Raw genomic sequence first — 19,806 nt, 5'->3', positions numbered from 1 at the left:
GTCAGGCCTGCCTGGTGGCATTTCAGGTGGCACGTCCCCTGAATAGTGACTGGCTGGGGTTCCCTCAGGTTCCCTAGCCACATTCCCTAGAAGGGACCCCTTCTAAGAAGTTGAAGTTGTGGTCCTAGGCCCTTGAGCAGGCCCAGGTAGACCTTTCACTAAAACTATGTTTATGGAGGTTTTTCTGTGGTATCATATAGCTTGGGCTATGACCGTAGGGAGTGCTGTCACTGAAAGCCCAGTGTGACCTGAGGGTGAGTGGTTCTAGCGTTTCATTTGAATTTGCTAGTTCTGTCAGTTGTCACTGCCGCTTGGCAGGCACTCCCCTTAGCATGGTGGCGTTGGTATATCGTTCCCCAAAGCGTCATTCTGACGTAGTGTAGAGTTCCCTTTCGAAAGGGAACGTCTCAGGTTACGACTGTAACCTATGTTCCCTGAGAACAGGGAACGAGACACTACGTCTTCCTGCCATGCCTGGGGGCCTGCCTGCAACAGTCCCTTCAGACGATAGGATGTTTGTCATGTTTGCAAGGCTCCCTTTTATACTTGCAGGTCGCACGTTAATCATTCACGTTAATGATTCACGGGCTGTCGCCGGTCATTATGATTGCCGTGATTTGATAGTGATTTCAGACACCTGTCACGCCTGAGGCGTTCCCCCAAAGCGTCATTCTGACGTAGTGTCTCGTTCCCTGTTCTCAGCGAACATAGGTTACAGTCGTAACCTGAGACGTTTTTTGCAATGCAGAAAAACAGTTTTTAATGTGTTACATGTTCTATGCATATAGACTTATTTTACAGCTTCAGTGCTCAGGATTGTAAGTATAGAGCTACTGAGAGCACTAATGTTTAGTAAGTGGTTCTGGTGAAACGATGCTAAAACAAGCCCACATATGCAATACAGCTTATCTCTCCTTGAGAGAATGTAGCTTTTTACAATGTTAACTGCAAAACTTGCAAACATGAAAGATCTCTCTGACTAATGAACTACTGTGTTTTTTGCAATGCAGAAAAACAGTTTTTAATGTGTTACATGTTCTATGCATATAGACTTATGTTACAGCTTCAGTGCTCAGGATAGCACTATAAGAGCTACTTAGAGCACTAATGTTTAGTTAGCGCTTCTGGTGAAACGATGCTAAAACAAGCCCACATATGCAATACAGCTTATCTCTCATTGAGAGAATGTAGCTTTTTACAATGTTAACTGCAAAACTTGCCAATATGAAAGATCTCTCTGACTAATGAACTAATGTGCTTTTTGCAATGAAGAAACACAGTTTTTAATGTGTTTCATGTTCTATGCACATAAACTTATGTTACAGCTTCAGTGCTCAGGATTGTACTATAAGAGCTACTTAGAGCACTAATGTTTAGTTAGTGCTTCTGGTGAAACGATGCTAAAACAAGCCCACATATGCAATACAGCTTACCTCTCATTGAGAGAATGTAGCTTTTTACAATGTTAACTGCAAAACTTGCCAACATGAAAGATCTCTCTGACTAATGAACTAATGGGCTTTTTGCAATGAAGAAAAACAGTTTTTAATGTGTTTCATGTTCTATGCACATAAACTTATGTTACAGCTTCAGTGCTCAGGGTTGTAAGTATAGAGCTACTGAGAGCACTAATGTTTAGTAAGTGGTTCTGTTGAAACGATGCTAAAACAAGCCCACATATGCAATACAGCTTATCTCTCCTTGAGAGAATTTAGCTTTTTTCAATGTTAACCGCATAACTTGCAAACATGAAAGGTCTCTCTGACTAATGAACTACTGTGTTTTTTGCAATGCAGAAAAACAGTTTTTAATGTGTTACATGTTCTATGCATATAGACTTATGTTACAGCTTCAGTGCTCAGGATTGCAGTATAAGAGCTACTTAGAGCACTAATGTTTAGTTAGTGGTTCTGGTGAAACGATGCTAAAACAAGCCCACATATGCAATACAGCTTCTCTCTCCTTGAGAGAATGTAGCTTTTTACAATGTTAACTGCAAAACTTGCCAACATAAAAGATCTCTCTGACTAATGAACTAATGTGTTTTTTGCAATGGCAGAAAAACAGTTTTTAATGTGTTACATGTTCTATGCACATAAACTAATGATACAGCTTCAGTGCTCAGGATTGTAAGTATAGAGCTACTGAGAGCACTAATGTTTAGTAAGTGGTTCTGGTGAAACGATGCTAAAACAAGCCCACATATGCAATACAGCTTATCTCTCCTTGAGAGAATGTAGCTTTTTACAATGTTAACTGCAAAACTTGCAAACATGAAAGATCTCTCTGACTAATGAACTACGGTGTTTTTTGCAATGCAGAAAAACAGTTTTTAATGTGTTACATGTTCTATGCATACAGACTTATGTTACAGCTTCAGTGCTCAGGATTGCACTATAAGAGCTACTTAGAGCACTAATGTTTAGTTAGTGCTTCTGGTGAAACGATGCTAAAACAAGCCCACATATGCAATACAGCTTATCTCTCATTGAGAGAATGTAGCTTTTTACAATGTTAACTGCAAAACTTGCCAATATGAAAGATCTCTCTGACTAATGAACTATTGTGCTTTTTGCAATGAAGAAACACAGTTTTTAATGTATTTCATGTTCTATGCACATAAACTTATTTTACAGCTTCAGTGCTCAGGATTGTAAGTATAGAGCTACTGAGAGTACTAATGTTTAGTTAGTGGTTCTGGTGAAACTATGCTAAAACAAGCCCACATATGCAATACAGCTTATCTCTCATTGAGAGAATGTAGCTTTTTACAATGTTAACTGCAAAACTTGCCAATATGAAAGATATCTCTGACTAATGAACTAATGTGCTTTTTGCAATGAAGAAACACAGTTTTTAATGTGTTTCATGTTCTATGCACATAAACTTATTTTACAGCTTCAGTGCTCAGGATTGTAAGTATAGAGCTACTGAGAGTACTAATGTTTAGTTAGTGGTTCTGGTGAAACGATGCTAAAACAAGCCCACATATGCAATACAGCTTATCTCTCATTGAAAGAATGTAGCTTTTTACAATGTTAACTGCGTAACTTGCAAAAATGAAAGATCTCTCTGACTAATGAACTAATGTGTTTTTTGCAATGCAGAAAAACAGTTTTTAATGTGTTACATGTTTTATGCACATAAACTTATGTTACAGATATAGTGCTCAGGACTGTTAGTATACAGCTACTGAGAGCACTAATGTTTAGTTAGTGGTTCTGGTGAAACGATGCTAAAACAAGCCCACATATGCAATACAGCTTATCTCTTGTTTAGAGAATATAGCTTTTTACAATGTTAACTGCATAACTTGCAAACATGAAAGATCTCTCTGACTAATGAACTAATGTGTTTTTTGCAATGCAGAAAACAGTTTTTAATGTGTTACATGTTCTATGCATATAGACTTATGTTAACAGCTTCAGTGCTCAGGTTTACAGTATAAGAGCTACTTAGAGCACTAATGTTTAGTTAGTGCTTCAGGTGAAACGATGCTAAAACAAGCCAACATATGCAATACAGCTTAACTCTCCTTGAGAGAATGTAGCTTTTTACAATGTTAACTGCAAAACTTCCAAACATGAAAGATCTCTCTGACTAATGAACTAATGTGTTTTTTGCAATGCAGAAAAACAGTTTTTAATTTGTTACATGTTCTATTTATATAGATTTATGTTACAGCTTCAGTGCTCAGGATTGCAGTATAAGAGCTACTTAGAGCACTAATGTTTAGTTAGTGCTTCTGGTGAAACGATGCTAAAACAAGCCCACATATGCAATACAGCTTAACTCTCATTGAGAGAATGTAGCTTTTTACAATGTTAACTGCAAAACTTGCCAACATGAAAGATCTCTCTGACTAATGAACTAATGTGCTTTTTGCAATGAAGAAACACAGTTTTTAATGTGTTTCATGTTCTATGCACATAAACTTATGTTACAGCTTCAGTGCTCAGGATTGTAAGTATAGAGCTACTGAGAGCACTAATGTTTAGTTAGTGGTTCTGGTGAAACGATGCTAAAACAAGCCCACATATGCAATACAGCTTATCTCTCCTTGAGAGAATGTAGCTTTTTACAATGTTAACTGCATAACTTGCAAACATGAAAGATCTCTGTGACTAATGAACTAACGTGTTTTTTGCAATGCAGAAAAACAGTTTTTAATGTGTTTCATGTTCTATGCACATAAACTTATGTTACAGCTTCAGTGCTCAGGATTGTAAGTATAGATCTACTGAGAGCACTAATGTTTAGTTAGTGGTTCTGGTGAAACGATGCTAAGACAAGCCCACATATGCAATACAGCTTATCTCTCCTTGAGAGAATATAGCTTTTTACAATGTTAACTGCATAACTTGCAAACATGAAAGATCTCTCTGACTAATGAACTAATCTGTTTTTGCAATGCAGAAAAACAGTTTTTAATGTGTTACATGTTCTATGCATATAGACTTACGTTACAGCTTCAGTGCTCAGGATTGCAGTATAAAGAGCTACTTAGAGCACTAATGTTTAGTTAGTGGTTCTGGTGAAACGATGCTAAAACAAGCCCACATATGCAATACAGTTTATCTCTCCTTGAGAGAATGTAGCTTTTTACAATGTTAACTGCAAAACTTGCCAACATGAAAGATCTCTTTGACTAATGAACTAATGTGCTTTTTGCAATGAAGAAACACAGTTTTTAATGTGTTTCATGTTCTATGCACATAAACTTAAGTTACAGCTTCAGTGCTCAGGATTGTAAGTATAGAGCTACTGAGAGCACTAATGTTTAGTTAGTGCTTCAGGTGAAACGATGCTAAAACAAGCCCACATATGCAATACATCTTAACTCTCATTGAGAGAATGTAGCTTTTTACAATGTTAACTGCAAAACTTGCCAACATGAAAGATCTCTCTGACTAATGATCTAATGTGCTTTTTGCAATGAAGAAACACAGTTTTTAATGTGTTTCATGTTCTATGCACATAAACTTATGTTACATCTTCAGTGCTCAGCATTGTAAGTATAGAGCTATTGAGAGCACTAATGTTTAGTTAGTGGTTCTGGTGAAACGATGCTAAAAGAAGCCCACATATGCAATACAGCTTATCTCTCCTTGAGAGAATGTAGCTTATTACAATGTTAACAGCATAAATTGCAAACATGAAAGATCTCTCTGACTAATGAACTAATGTGCTTTTTGCAATGAAGAAACACAGTTTTTTATGTGTTTTATGTTCTATGCACATAAACTTATGTTACAGCTTCAGTGCTCAGGATTGTAAGTATAGAGCTACTGAGAGCACTAATGTTTAGTTAGTGGTTCTGGTGAAACGATGCTAAAACAAGCCCACATATGCAATACAGCTTATCTCTCCTTGAGAGAATGTAGCTTTTTACAATGTTAACTTTATAACTTGCAAACATGAAAGATCTCTCTGACTAATGAACTAATGTGTTTTTTGCAATGCAGAAAAACGGTTTTTAATGTGTTACATGTTCTATGCATATACACTTATGTTACAGCTTCAGTGCTCAGGATTGCAGTATAACAGCTACTTAGAGCACTAATGTTTAGTTAGTGGTTCTGGTGAAACGATGCTAAAACAAGCCCACATATGCAATACAGCTTATTTCTCATTGAGAGAATGTAGCTTATTACAATGTTAACTGCATAACTTGCAAACATGAAAGATCTCTCTGACTAATGAACTAATGTGTTCTTTGCAATGCAGAAAAACAGTTTTTAATGTTACATGTTCTATGCATATAGACTTATGTCACAGCTTCAGTGCTCAGGATTGCACTATAAGAGCTACTTAGAGCACTAATGTTTAGTTAGTGCTTCTGGTGAAACGATGCTAAAACAAGCCCACATATGCAATACAGCTTATCTCTCATTGAGAGAATGTAGCTTTTTACAATGTTAACTGCATAACTTGCAAACATGAAAGATCTCTGTGACTAATGAACTAACGTGTTTTTTGCAATGCAGAAAAACAGTTTTTAATGTGTTACATGTTCTATGCACATAAACTTATGTTACAGCTTCAGTGCTCAGAATTGTAAGTATAGATCTACTGAGAGCACTAATGTTTAGTTAGTGGTTCTGGTGAAACGATGCTAAAACAAGCCCACATATGAAATACAGCTTATCTCTCCTTGAGAGAATGTAGCTTTTTACAATGTTAACTGCAAAACTTGCCAACATGAAAGATCTCTCTGACTAATGAACTAATGTGCTTTTTGCAATGAAGAAACACAGTTTTTAATGTGTTTCATGTTCTATGCACATAAACTTATGTTACAGCTTCAGTGCTCAGAATTGTAAGTATAGAGCTACTGAGAGGACTAATGTTTAGTTAGTGGTTCTGGTGAAACGATGCTAAAACAAGCCCACATATGCAATACAGCTTATCTCTCCTTGAGAGAATGTAGCTTTTTACAATGTTAACTGCATAACTTGCAAACATGAAAGATCTCTGTGACTAATGAACTAACGTGTTTTTTGCAATGCAGAAAAACAGTTTTTAATGTGTTTCATGTTCTATGCACATAAACTTATGTTACAGCTTCAGTGCTCAGGATTGTAAGTATAGATCTACTGAGAGCACTAATGTTTAGTTAGTGGTTCTGGTGAAACGATGCTAAAACAAGCCCACATATGCAATACAGCTTATCTCTCCTTGAGAGAATATAGCTTTTTACAATGTTAACTGCATAACTTGCAAACATGAAAGATCTCTCTGACTAATGAAGTAATCTGTTTTTGCAATGCAGAAAAACAGTTTTTAATGTGTTACATGTTCTATGCATATAGACTTATGTTTCAGCTTCAGTGCTCAGGATTGCAGTATAAAGAGCTACTTAGAGCACTAATGTTTAGTTAGTGGTTCTGGTGAAACGATGCTAAAACAAGTCCACATATGCAATACAGTTTATCTCTCCTTGAGAGAATGTAGCTTTTTACAATGTTAACTGCAAAACTTGCCAACATGAAAGATCTCTTTGACTAATGAACTAATGTGCTTTTTGCCATGAAGAAACACAGTTTTTAATGTGTTTCATGTTCTATGCACATAAACTTATGTTACAGCTTCAGTGCTCAGGATTGTAAGTATAGAGCTACTGAGAGCACTAATGTTTAGTTAGTGGTTCTGGTGAAACGATGCTAAAACAAGCCCACATATGCAATAAAGCTTATCTCTCCTTGAGAGAATGTAGCTTTTTACAATGTTAACTGCATAACTTGCAAACATGAAAGATCTCTCTGCCTAATGAACTAATGTGTTTTTGCAATGCAGAAAAACAGTTTTTAATGTGTTACTTGTTCTATGCATATAGACTTATGTTACAGCTTCAGTGCTCAGGATTGCAGTATAAGAGCTACTGAGAGCACTAATGTTTAGTTAGTGCTTCTGGTGAAACGATGCTAAAACAAGCCCACATATGCAATACAGCTTAACTCTCATTGAGAGAATGTAGCTTTTTACAATGTTAACTGCAAAACTTGCCAACATGAAAGATCTCTCTGACTAATGATCTAATGTGCTTTTTGCAATGAAGAAACACAGTTTTTAATGTGTTTCATGTTATATGCACATAAACTTATGTTACAGCTTCAGTGCTCAGGATTTTAAGTATAGAGCTACTGAGAGCACTAATGTTTAGTTAGTGGTTCTGGTGAAACGATGCTAAAACAAGCCCACAAATGCAATACAGCTTATCTTTCCTTGAGAGAATGTAGCTTTTTACAATGTTAACTGCATAACTTGCCAACATGAAAGATCTCTCTGACTAATGAACTAATGTGCTTTTTGCAATGAAGAAACACAGTTTTTAATGTGTTACTTGTTCTATGCATATAGACTTATGTTACAGATTCAGTGCTCAGGATTGCAGTATAAGAGCATCTGAGAGTAATAATGTTTAGTTAGTGGTTCTGGTGAAACGATGCTCAAACAAGCCCACATATGCAATACAGCTTATCTCTCCTTGAGAGAATGTAGCTTTTTACAATGTTAACTGCAAAACTGGCAAACATGAAAGATCTCTCTGACTAATGAACTAATGTGCTTTTTGCAATGAAGAAACACAGTTTTTAATGTGTTACTTGTTCTATGCATATAGACTTATGTTACAGATTCAGTGCTCAGGATTGCAGTATAAGAGCATCTGAGAGTACTAATGTTTAGTTAGTGGTTCTGGTGAAACGATGCTCAAACAAGCCCACATATGCAATACAGCTTATCTCTCCTTGAGAGAATGTAGCTTTTTACAATGTTAACTGCATAACTTGCAAACATGAAAGATCTCTCTGACTAATGAACTAATGTGCTTTTTGCAATAAAGAAACACAGTTTTAATGTGTTACTTGTTCTATGCATATAGACTTATGTTACAGATTCAGTGCTCAGGATTGCAGTATAAGAGCATCTGAGAGCACTAATGTTTAGTTAGTGGTTCTGGTGAAACGATGCTAAAACAAGCCCTCATATGCAATACAGCTTATCTCTCCTTGAGAGAATGTAGCTTTTTACAATGTTAACTGCAAAACTTGCAAACATTAAAGATCTCTCTGACTAATGAACTAATGTGTTTTTTGCAATGAAGAAACACAGTTTTAAATGTGTTTCATGTTCTATGCACATAAACTTAGTTTACATCTTCAGTGCTCAGGATTGTAAGTATAGAGCTATTGAGAGCACTAATGTTTAGTTAGTGGTTCTGGTGAAACGATGCTAAAACAAGCCCACATATGCAATACAGCTTATCTGTCCTTGAGAGAATGTAGCTTTTTACAATGTTAACTGCATAACTTGCAAACATGAAAGATCTCTCTGACTAATGAACTAATGTGTTTTTTGCAATGCAGAAAAACAGTTTTTAATGTGTTACATGTTCTATACACATAAACTTATGTTACAGCTTCAGAGCTTAGGATTGCAGTATAAGAGCATCTGAGAGCACTGATGTTTAGTTAGTGGTTCTGGTGAAACGATGCTAGAACAAGCCCACATATGCAATACAGCTTATCTCTCTTTGAGAGAATGTAGCTTTTTACAATGTTAACTGCAAAACTTGCCAACGTGAAAGATCACTCTGACTAATGAACTAATGTGCTTTTTGCAATGAAGAAACACAGTTTTTAATGTGTTACTTGTTCTATGCATATAGACTTATGTTACAGATTCAGTGCTCAGGATTGCAGTATAAGAGCATCTGAGAGCACTGATGTTTGGTTAGTGGTTCTGGTGAAACGATGCTAAAACAAGCCCACATATGCAATACAGCTTATCTCTCTTTGAGAGAATTTAGCTTTTTACAATGTTAACTGCATAACTTGCAAACATGAAAGATCTCTTTGACTAATGAACTAATGTGCTTTTTGCAATGAAGAAACACAGTTTTTAATGTGTTACTTGTTCTATTCATATAGACTTATGTTACAGATTCAGTGCTCAGGATTGCAGTATAAGAGCATCTGAGAGCACTAATGTTTAGTTAGTGGTTCTGGTGAAACGATGCTAAAACAAGCCCAAATATGCAATACAGCTTATCTCTCCTTGAGAGAATGTAGCTTTTTACAATGTTAACTGCAAAACTTGCAAACATTAAAGATCTCTCTGACTAATGAACTAATGTGCTTTTTGCAATGAAGAAACACAGTTTGTAATGTGTTTCATGTTCTATGCACATAAACTTATGTTACATCTTCAGTGCTCAGCATTGTAAGTATAGAGCTATTGAGAGCACTAATGTTTAGTTAGTGGTTCTGGTGAAACGATGCTAAAACAAGCCCACATATGCAATACAGCTTATCTCTCCTTGAGAAAATACAGCTTTTTACAATGTTAACTGCATAACTTGCAAACATGAAAGATGTCTCTGACTAATGAACTAATGTGCTTTTTGCAATGAAGAAACAGTTTTTAATGTGTTTCATGTTCTATGCACATAAACTTATGTTACATCTTCAGTGCTCAGGATTGTAAGTATAGAGCTATTGAGAGCACTAATGTTTAGTTAGTGGTTCTGGTGAAACGATGCTAAAAGAAGCCCACATATGCAATACAGCTTATCTCTCCTTGAGAGAATGTAGCTTATTACAATGTTAACAGCATAAATTGCAAACATGAAAGATCTCTCTGACTAATGAACTAATGTGCTTTTTGCAATGAAGAAACACAGTTTTTTATGTGTTTTATGTTCTATGCACATAAACTTATGTTACAGCTTCAGTGCTCAGGATTGTAAGTATAGAGCTACTGAGAGCACTAATGTTTAGTTAGTGGTTCTGGTGAAACGATGCTAAAACAAGCCCACATATGCAATACAGCTTATCTCTCCTTGAGAGAATGTAGTTTTTTACAATGTTAACTGCATAACTTGCAAACATGAAAGATCTCTCTGACTAATGAACTAATGTGTTTTTTGCAATGCAGAAAAACTGTTTTTAATGTGTTACATGTTCTATGCATATAGACTTATGTTACAGCTTCAGTGCTCAGGATTGCTGTATAACAGCTACTTAGAGCACTAATGTTTAGTTAGTGGTTCTGGTGAAGCGATGCTAAAACAAGCCCACATATGCAATACAGCTTATTTCTCATTGAGAGAATGTAGCTTATTACAATGTTAACTGCATAAATTGCAAACATGAAAGATCTCTCTGACTAATGAACTAATGTGTTTTTTGCAATGCAGAAAAACAGTTTTTAATGTGTTACATGTTCTATGCACATAAACTTATGTTACAGCTTCAGTGCTCAGAATTGTAAGTATAGATCTACTGAGAGCACTAATGTTTAGTTAGTGGTTCTGGTGAAACGATGCTAAAACAAGCCCACATATGCAATACAGCTTATCTCTCCTTGAGAGAATGTAGCTTTTTACAATGTTAACTGCGAAACTTGCAAACATTAAAGATCTCTCTGACTAATGAACTAATGTGTTTTTTGCAATGAAGAAACACAGTTTTTAATGTGTTTCATATTCTATGCACATAAACTTATGTTACATCTTCAGTGCTCAGGATTGTAAGTATAGAGCTATTGAGAGCACTAATATTTAGTTAGTGGTTCTGGTGAAACGATGCTAAAACAAGCCCACATATGCAATACAGCTTATCTCTCGTTTAGAGAATATAGCTTTTTACAATGTTAACTGCATAACTTGCAAACATGAAAGATCTCTCTGACTAATGAACTAATGTGTTTTTTGCAATGCAGAAAACAGTTTTTAATGTGTTACATGTTCTATGCATATAGACTTATGTTAACAGCTTCAGTGCTCAGGATTACAGTATAAGAGTTACTTAGAGCACTAATGTTTAGTTAGTGCTTCTGGTGAAACGATGCTAAAACAAGCCAACATATGCAATACAGCTTAACTCTCCTTGAGAGAATGTAGCTTTTTACAATGTTAACTGCAAAACTTGCAAACATGAAAGATCTCTCTGACTAATGAACTAATGTGTTTTTTGCAATGCAGAAAAACAGTTTTTAATGTGTTACATGTTCTATTTATATAGATTTATGTTACAGCTTCAGTGCTCAGGATTGCAGTATAAGAGCTACTTAGAGCACTAATGTTTAGTTAGTGCTTCTGGTGAAACGATGCTAAAACAAGCCCACATATGCAATACAGCTTAACTCTCATTGAGAGAATGTAGCTTTTTACAATGTTAACTGCAAAACTTGCCAACATGAAAGATCTCTCTGACTAATGAACTAATGTGCTTTTTGCAATGAAGAAACACAGTTTTTAATGTGTTTCATGTTCTATGCACATAAACTTATGTTACAGCTTCAGTGCTCAGGATTGTAAGTATAGAGCTACTGAGAGCACTAATGTTTAGTTAGTGGTTCTGGTGAAACGATGCTAAAACAAGCCCACATATGCAATACAGCTTATCTCTCCTTGAGAGAATGTAGCTTTTTACAATGTTAACTGCATAACTTGCAAACATGAAAGATCTCTGTGACTAATGAACTAACGTGTTTTTTGCAATGCAGAAAAACAGTTTTTAATGTGTTTCATGTTCTATGCACATATACTTATGTTACAGCTTCAGTGCTCAGGATTGTAAGTATAGATCTACTGAGAGCACTAATGTTTAGTTAGTGGTTTTGGTGAAACGATGCTAAAACAAGCCCACATATGCAATACAGCTTATCTCTCCTTGAGAGAATATAGCTTTTTACAATGTTAACTGCATAACTTGCAAACATGAAAGATCTCTCTGACTAATGAACTAATCTGTTTTTGCAATGCAGAAAAACAGTTTTTAATGTGTTACATGTTCTATGCATATAGACTTACGTTACAGCTTCAGTGCTCAGGATTGCAGTATAAAGAGCTACTTAGAGCACTAATGTTTAGTTAGTGGTTCTGGCGAAACAATGCTAAAACAAGCCCACATATGCAATACAGTTTATCTCTCCTTGAGAGAATGTAGCTTTTTACAATGTTAACTGCAAAACTTGCCAACATGAAAGATCTCTTTGACTAATGAACTAATGTGCTTTTTGCAATGAAGAAACACAGTTTTTAATGTGTTTCATGTTCTATGCACATAAACTTAAGTTACAGCTTCAGTGCTCAGGATTGTAAGTATAGAGCTACTGAGAGCACTAATGTTTAGTTAGTGCTTCTGGTGAAACGATGCTAAAACAAGCCCACATATGCAATACATCTTAACTCTCATTGAGAGAATGTAGCTTTTTACAATGTTAACTGCAAAACTTGCCAACATGAAAGATCTCTCTGACTAATGATCTAATGTGCTTTTTGCAATGAAGAAACATAGTTTTTAATGTGTTTCATGTTCTATGCACATAAACTTATGTTACATCTTCAGTGCTCAGCATTGTAAGTATAGAGCTATTGAGAGCACTAATGTTTAGTTAGTGGTTCTGGTGAAACGATGCTAAAAGAAGCCCACATATGCAATACAGCTTATCTCTCCTTGAGAGAATGTAGCTTATTACAATGTTAACAGGATAAATTACAAACATGAAAGATCTCTCTGACTAATGAACTAATGTGCTTTTTGCAATGAAGAAACACAGTTTTTTTATGTGTTTTATGTTCTATGCACATAAACTTATGTTACAGCTTCAGTGCTCAGGATTGTAAGTATAGAGCTACTGAGAGCACTAATGTTTAGTTAGTGGTTCTGGTGAAACGATGCTAAAACAAGCCCACATATGCAATACAGCTCATCTCTCCTTGAGAGAACATAGCTTTTTACAATGTTAACTGCTAAACTTGCCAACATGAAAGATCTCTCTGACTAATGAACTAATGTGTTTTTTGTAATGCAGAAAAACAGTTTTTATTGTGTTACATGTTCTATGCACATAAACTTATGTTACAGCTTCAGTGCTCAGGATTGTAAGTATAGAGCTACTGATAGCACTAATGTTTAGTTCCTTTTCAGGAACTCGAGCTGCGTCGAAACGCTTTTGGGGAACGTCCCTGACGAGACCGACTCTGAATATCGTGTGCAATCAGCCCATCGGAAAGGCGTGACGTCACGGGCGGGGTGACGTAGCGACCAGGAAGCTATAAAAGCACGTGCCGTGCAGCTGGCTTCAGCTTCGAATCTGTCAGCAAGCGCTCTGTGTGTGCATGTGCAAAAGTCTGTCCTGTTGGTCCTATTTATTGTTGTCTGTCCCTTAGCTTAAAAAGATCGCTAAAACAGCTCAATATGCCTAAGCAAAAGCTAAAGACCAAACATTTGAAGGGCGATTCCAAGCCGCGTTACAGACTGTGTGTTCCTCCCTGCACTCGCTACATTACGAGTGGGGATACACACAGGCTGTGCGTGGCTTGCCTGGGATCGAAGCACGCTGAGTCGGCTCTCGAGGGGGCCGACTGCCCGCATTGCGAACGTTTGCCAATGCGGACGCTTCGATCCCGGAGGGCTCTCTTCGAGGAGGGAGCCTTCACCAGCGTTCCTCGCGGTGCTGGCCCCGCTTCTGCCGAGGCAGAGCGGCTGCTGCACTCGTGGGGTTCGCAGGTGGATCTGTCAGAAAGAATGGAGACGGGCCAGTCCTTATCTCCTTCTTCATCTGCCAGATCCGGCGCCCAAACCCTGGGTTCGGAAGCACGCTCGTCGGTTTCTTCCCCCCAGGGTGAGGGATCAGCTCTTCACCTCTCGTCCTCCGAGGAGGTCGATGTGGAGACTGTTGCTGGGGATTCGCCACCCCTGTCGCCCCAGTATGAGGAGCTTTTGGAGGTGGTCACGCGGGCAGTAGATAAATTAAAAATCGACTGGCCTGCTGAAAAACAGACTGAGCCGCAGAGAAGCAGATTAGACGAACGCTTTCTGCGGCCGAAGCAACCACCTCCGCGTCGGAGCCTTCCATATTTTCCCGATCTCCATGATGAATTATCGAGATCGTGGAAACACCCGTATTCGACCCGCCTCTTTGGCCCTGATTCACTATATTATGGCAACGTGATGGGGCTGGGAGAGCGTGGTTATAGAGCGATGCCACGGGTTGAACAGACGCTTGCGGGCTATCTGTCACCCGGTTCGGCCTCGTCTCTAAAGGCTCCGACATTGCCCACTAAGCCGCTTCGAGTTACATCATCGCTAGTGGGCAAAGGTTATGTGGCAGCAGGTCAGGCTGGGGCGTGCCTTCATACTATGGCAGTCCTGCAAGCTTATCAGGCTGACCTGCTGAGAGATGTCGATGAGGGGGAGGGGATTAAGTCTGAAGAGGTTGAAGAACTCAGAAAGACCGCTGATCTCTCCCTCCGCGCCACTAAGGAGACCGCTCGCGCAATTGGGCGGTCTATGGCAGCTTTAGTGGCCGCGGAGAGGCATTTGTGGCTGACCCTGTCAGAAATTAAGGAACGAGACAGGGTCTGCCTCCTGGACGCCCCGCTTCAAGCCTCGGGCCTGTTCGGCGACACAGTTAATACTGTCGTCGACAGGTTCCAGGAGGCGCACAAGCAGGCGGCGGCGTTCCAGAGTTTCCTCCCTCGTCGCTCTCGTGGTGCATCTGGGCGGGAGATGACCACGCCACATACCGGCTCCTCACACCGGGAAGCGCAGAAGCAGAGCGTCGCCACTCGTGCTCCCCCACGTCGGGGCCGAGGGCAACGACGCTCTGAGTCGGGGGCTTCTAGGGCGAAAGCCGATTTAAGATCTGTCATCGAAGCCCGGAAGTCCTCGACGAAAAGATCCTGACGCCAGGATCCAGAGGGTAGCCCCTGCTGGGGTAGAGCGCGGTTCACCTCATTACACGGTGCCCGTCTCACCTCAGTACCCTCAGGAGGTCGGTCTGCCAACCCTGCCAGAGTTTCAGGGCGCAGCGGCCTCCAGCGAGCGCCACTCCCAGTTACTTCCGCCCGTGAGCGTAGCGGAGCTGGGATGCTCGCCGCCCCTTCGGGGGCCTCTTACACCAGAGGTCAGTCTCGAGAGACTGATTCCCTTAGTAGATTATTTAGCAGCGTGGAAGCTACTGCCAAATGTATCTCAATGGGTCCTGCGTACAATGGAAAGAGGCTATTGCATTCAGTTCGGTCTTCCACCACCGAAGTTCAACGGGGTTACACCGACTGTGGTCGGCCCCCAGCAGGCTCTGGCTATGGAACGAGAAGTGAATACCCTATTAAGGAAGGAGGCCATCGAGGTGGTCCCTCCTCTAGACAGGGAATCCGGATTTTACAGCCGGTATTTCATAGTTCCAAAAAAGGATGGGGGGTTGCGTCCGATCCTCGACTTGCGTCTCCTGAACCGCTCGGTTATGTCACTGAAGTTCAAGATGCTCACTGTCAACCAGGTTGTAGCTCAAATCAGAGCCGAGGACTGGTTTGTCACAATAGATCTCAAAGACGCATACTTCCACATATCCATCCTTCCACAACACAGGAAGTTTCTGAGGTTCGCTTTCGGGGGCAAAGCTTATCAATATCGAGTACTTCCCTTTGGCCTCGCACTCTCACCCCGCACGTTCACGAAATGTATGGATGCGGCTCTGGTATCCCTCCGTATGCAGGGCATCCGCATTTTAAATTATATCGACGATTGGTTGATCCTAGCTCAATCAGAGCAGATGGCGGCTCGACATCGAGATGTCGTTCTCGCACACATGGGGGAGCTGGGTTTGAGACTAAACGCCAAGAAGAGTGTACTTTCTCCAGTTCAGAGAACCACCTATCTAGGCGTAGTGTGGAATTCGACCACGATGCAGGCACGTTTGTCTCCTGCTCGGATCGAGTCGATCCTCACATCAGTCGAGAGAGTCAAGGAAGGCCAGTCACTCACTGTCAAACAATTCCAGAGATTGTTAGGGCTGATGGCAGCTGCGTCCAACGTGGTACCTTTTGGCCTGCTGTACATGAGACCCCTACAGTGGTGGCTCAAGTCCAAGGGCTTTTCCCCGAGGGGAAATCCACGTCGAGTTATCAAGGTCACGCGGCGGTGCCTTCGTGCCTTAGACATGTGGAGGAAACCTGGGTTCTTGAATCAGGGCCCGGTGCTGGGAGTTCCTTGTCGCCGTGTAACGCTAGCGACAGATGCGTCCCTCACCGGTTGGGGTGCGGTCATGAGCGGCCACCCTGCCCGCGGTCTGTGGAGTGGTCGCCATCTAACATGGCACATCAATTGCCTAGAGATACTAGCGGTCTATCGAGCATTGAAATATTTCCTCCCAGACCTGAGAGGTCACCATGTGTTGGTGCGCACCGACAACACATCAGTGGTCTCTTATATCAATCACCAGGGGGGTCTGCGTTCGCGCCCCTTGTACAAACTGGCACACCAGATCCTTCTGTGGTCCCAGGGGAAGCTCCTCTCGATCAGAGCAGCGTATATTCCTGGGAGATTGAATGTGGGAGCAGACATACTGTCGAGACAGGGGCCGAGGCCCGGGGAATGGATGCTTCACCCCGAGGTGGTGAAGCAGATATGGAGAGTATTTGGTACAGCCCAGGTGGACCTCTTTGCGACTCAGGAGACATCGCAATGTCCCCTCTGGTTCTCTCTAGTTCATCCAGCTCCTCTGGGACTGGACGCTATGGTACAGACCTGGCCGAGGCTTCGTCTGTACGCTTTTCCCCCTATCGCTCTGCTCCCGGGAGTTCTGGCGAGAGTACGCCGGGACGGGGCCCGTCTACTACTAGTAGCCCCGTTCTGGCCGGGCCGAGTATGGTTCTCAGATCTAGTCTCGCTCCTCGACGGCTCTCCGTGGGAGATACCGATCAGGACAGACCTACTCTCTCAGGCGCAGGGCACGATAATTCACCCTCGCCCGGAGTTGTGGAAGCTGTGGGTGTGGCCCCTGAGGGGGCACAGCTGTTAGCAGCTGGTCTCTCAACCGAGGTTGTTGAGACCCTACTCCAATCCAGAGCTCCCTCTACGAGGAAACTGTACGCCCTGAAGTGGAAGCTCTTCACTTCATGGTGCAGAGACCGCCAGCTTGACCCAGCAGACTGCCCAGTTGGTACAGTTCTGGAGTTTTTACAAGCCAGGCTCTCTGCGGGGTTATCCCACTCCACCTTAAAGGTTTACGTGGCGGCCATAGCTGCTTTCCACGTCCCTTTCAATGGTCAGTCAGTGGGTAGACACCCCCTAGTTACACGTTTCCTCCGCGGTGCGCTGAGGCTGAGACCTCCAGTACGATCCCGTGTTCCCCCCTGGGATTTGGTTGTGGTTCTAGAGGCTCTTTGTAAAGCTCCATTCGAGCCAATACAAGATATCTCAGATAGACATCTGACACTTAAAACTGCCCTATTACTGGCAATCACCTCACTAAAGAGAGTTGGAGATCTTCAGGCCCTTTCGGTGGCCCCTACCTACTTAGACTTTGCCCCTGGTATGGCCAAAGCATTCTTATACCCTCGAGCGGGTTACGTTCCGAAGGATCCCTCTGTTACACCACAGCCTATCGTACTGCAGGCCTTCTGTCCTCCTCCCTTTCGGGAGCCAGACCAAGAGAAGCTAAACTGTATGTGTCCAGTGCGAGCACTGGACGCATACGTCCACAGAGCTGCCCTGTGGAGGAAATCAGACCAATTGCTTGTTTGCTACGGTCCTTCTAACAAGGGTTCTCCTGCCACCAAGCAGACCCTTAGTCGTTGGATAGTCGAGGCTATCAACTTCTCCTATGAGTCCTCTGGTCTTCCCCCTCCTTTGGGGGCCAAGGCTCACTCTACTCGGAGTATGGCGGCCTCCAAGGCCTTCTCAGCAGGTGTGTCCCTCTTGGACATCTGCAACGCTGGGTGGTCCACGCCCTCCACATTTGTCCGATTTTACGATCTTGACATGCGAGCCACGCCGGGCTCTTCTGTTCTCTCGTCTTAGCTGTGCTCTTTTGACTACACACTAGGCAGGGATTTGGAAGTCTGGCAGCGTGGGCACATCGTTCCCCAAAAGCGTTTCGACGCAGCTCGAGTTCCTGAAAAGGAACGTCTCAAGGTTACGTATGTAACCCTAGTTCCTTGAAGGAACGAGACGCTGCGTCGCAGAGCCATACTCCCGGCACCCCTGCCGGCGCTTGCTTCCCTAGTCGAAGCTGAAGCCAGCTGCACGGCACGTGCTTTTATAGCTTCCTGGTCGCTACGTCACCCCGCCCGTGAGGTCACGCCTTTCCGATGGACTGATTGCACACGATATTCAGAGTCGGTCTCGTCAGGGACGTTCCCCAAAAGCGTTTCGACGCAGCGTCTCGTTCCTTCAAGGAACTAGGGTTACATACGTAACCTTGAGACGTTAGTGCTTCTGGTGAAACGATGCTAAAACAAGCCCACATATGCAATACAGCTTAACTCTCATTGAGAGAATGTAGCTTTTTACAATGTTAACTGCAAAACTTGCCAACATGAAAGATCTCTCTGACTAATGATCTAATGTGCTTTTTGCAATGAAGAAACACAGTTTTTAATGTGTTTCATGTTATATGCACATAAACTTATGTTACAGCTTCAGTGCTCAGGATTTTAAGTATAGAGCTACTGAGAGCACTAATGTTTAGTTAGTGGTTCTGGTGAAACGATGCTAAAACAAGCCCACAAATGCAATACAGCTTATCTTTCCTTGAGAGAATGTAGCTTTTTACAATGTTAACTGCATAACTTGCCAACATGAAAGATCTCTCTGACTAATGAACTAATGTGCTTTTTGCAATGAAGAAACACAGTTTTTAATGTGTTACTTGTTCTATGCATATAGACTTATGTTACAGATTCAGTGCTCAGGATTGCAGTATAAGAGCATCTGAGAGTACTAATGTTTAGTTAGTGGTTCTGGTGAAACGATGCTCAAACAAGCCCACATATGCAATACAGCTTATCTCTCCTTGAGAGAATGTAGCTTTTTACAATGTTAACTGCAAAACTGGCAAACATGAAAGATCTCTCTGACTAATGAACTAATGTGCTTTTTGCAATGAAGAAACAGTTTTTAATGTGTTACTTGTTCTATGCATATAGACTTATGTTACAGATTCAGTGCTCAGGATTGCAGTATAAGAGCATCTGAGAGTACTAATGTTTAGTTAGTGGTTCTGGTGAAACGATGCTCAAACAAGCCCACATATGCAATACAGCTTATCTCTCCTTGAGAGAATGTAGCTTTTTACAATGTTAACTGCATAACTTGCAAACATGAAAGATCTCTCTGACTAATGAACTAATGTGCTTTTTGCAATAAAGAAACACAGTTTTAATGTGTTACTTGTTCTATGCATATAGACTTATGTTACAGATTCAGTGCTCAGGATTGCAGTATAAGAGCATCTGAGAGCACTAATGTTTAGTTAGTGGTTCTGGTGAAACGATGCTAAAACAAGCCCTCA

The sequence above is a fragment of the Carassius carassius genome, chromosome 10 (assembly GCF_963082965.1).
Source record: "Carassius carassius chromosome 10, fCarCar2.1, whole genome shotgun sequence".
Taxonomy (NCBI): domain Eukaryota; kingdom Metazoa; phylum Chordata; class Actinopteri; order Cypriniformes; family Cyprinidae; genus Carassius; species Carassius carassius.
The sequence above is the reverse complement of the archived record's forward strand: the minus strand, read 5'-3'. Positions refer to the sequence as shown.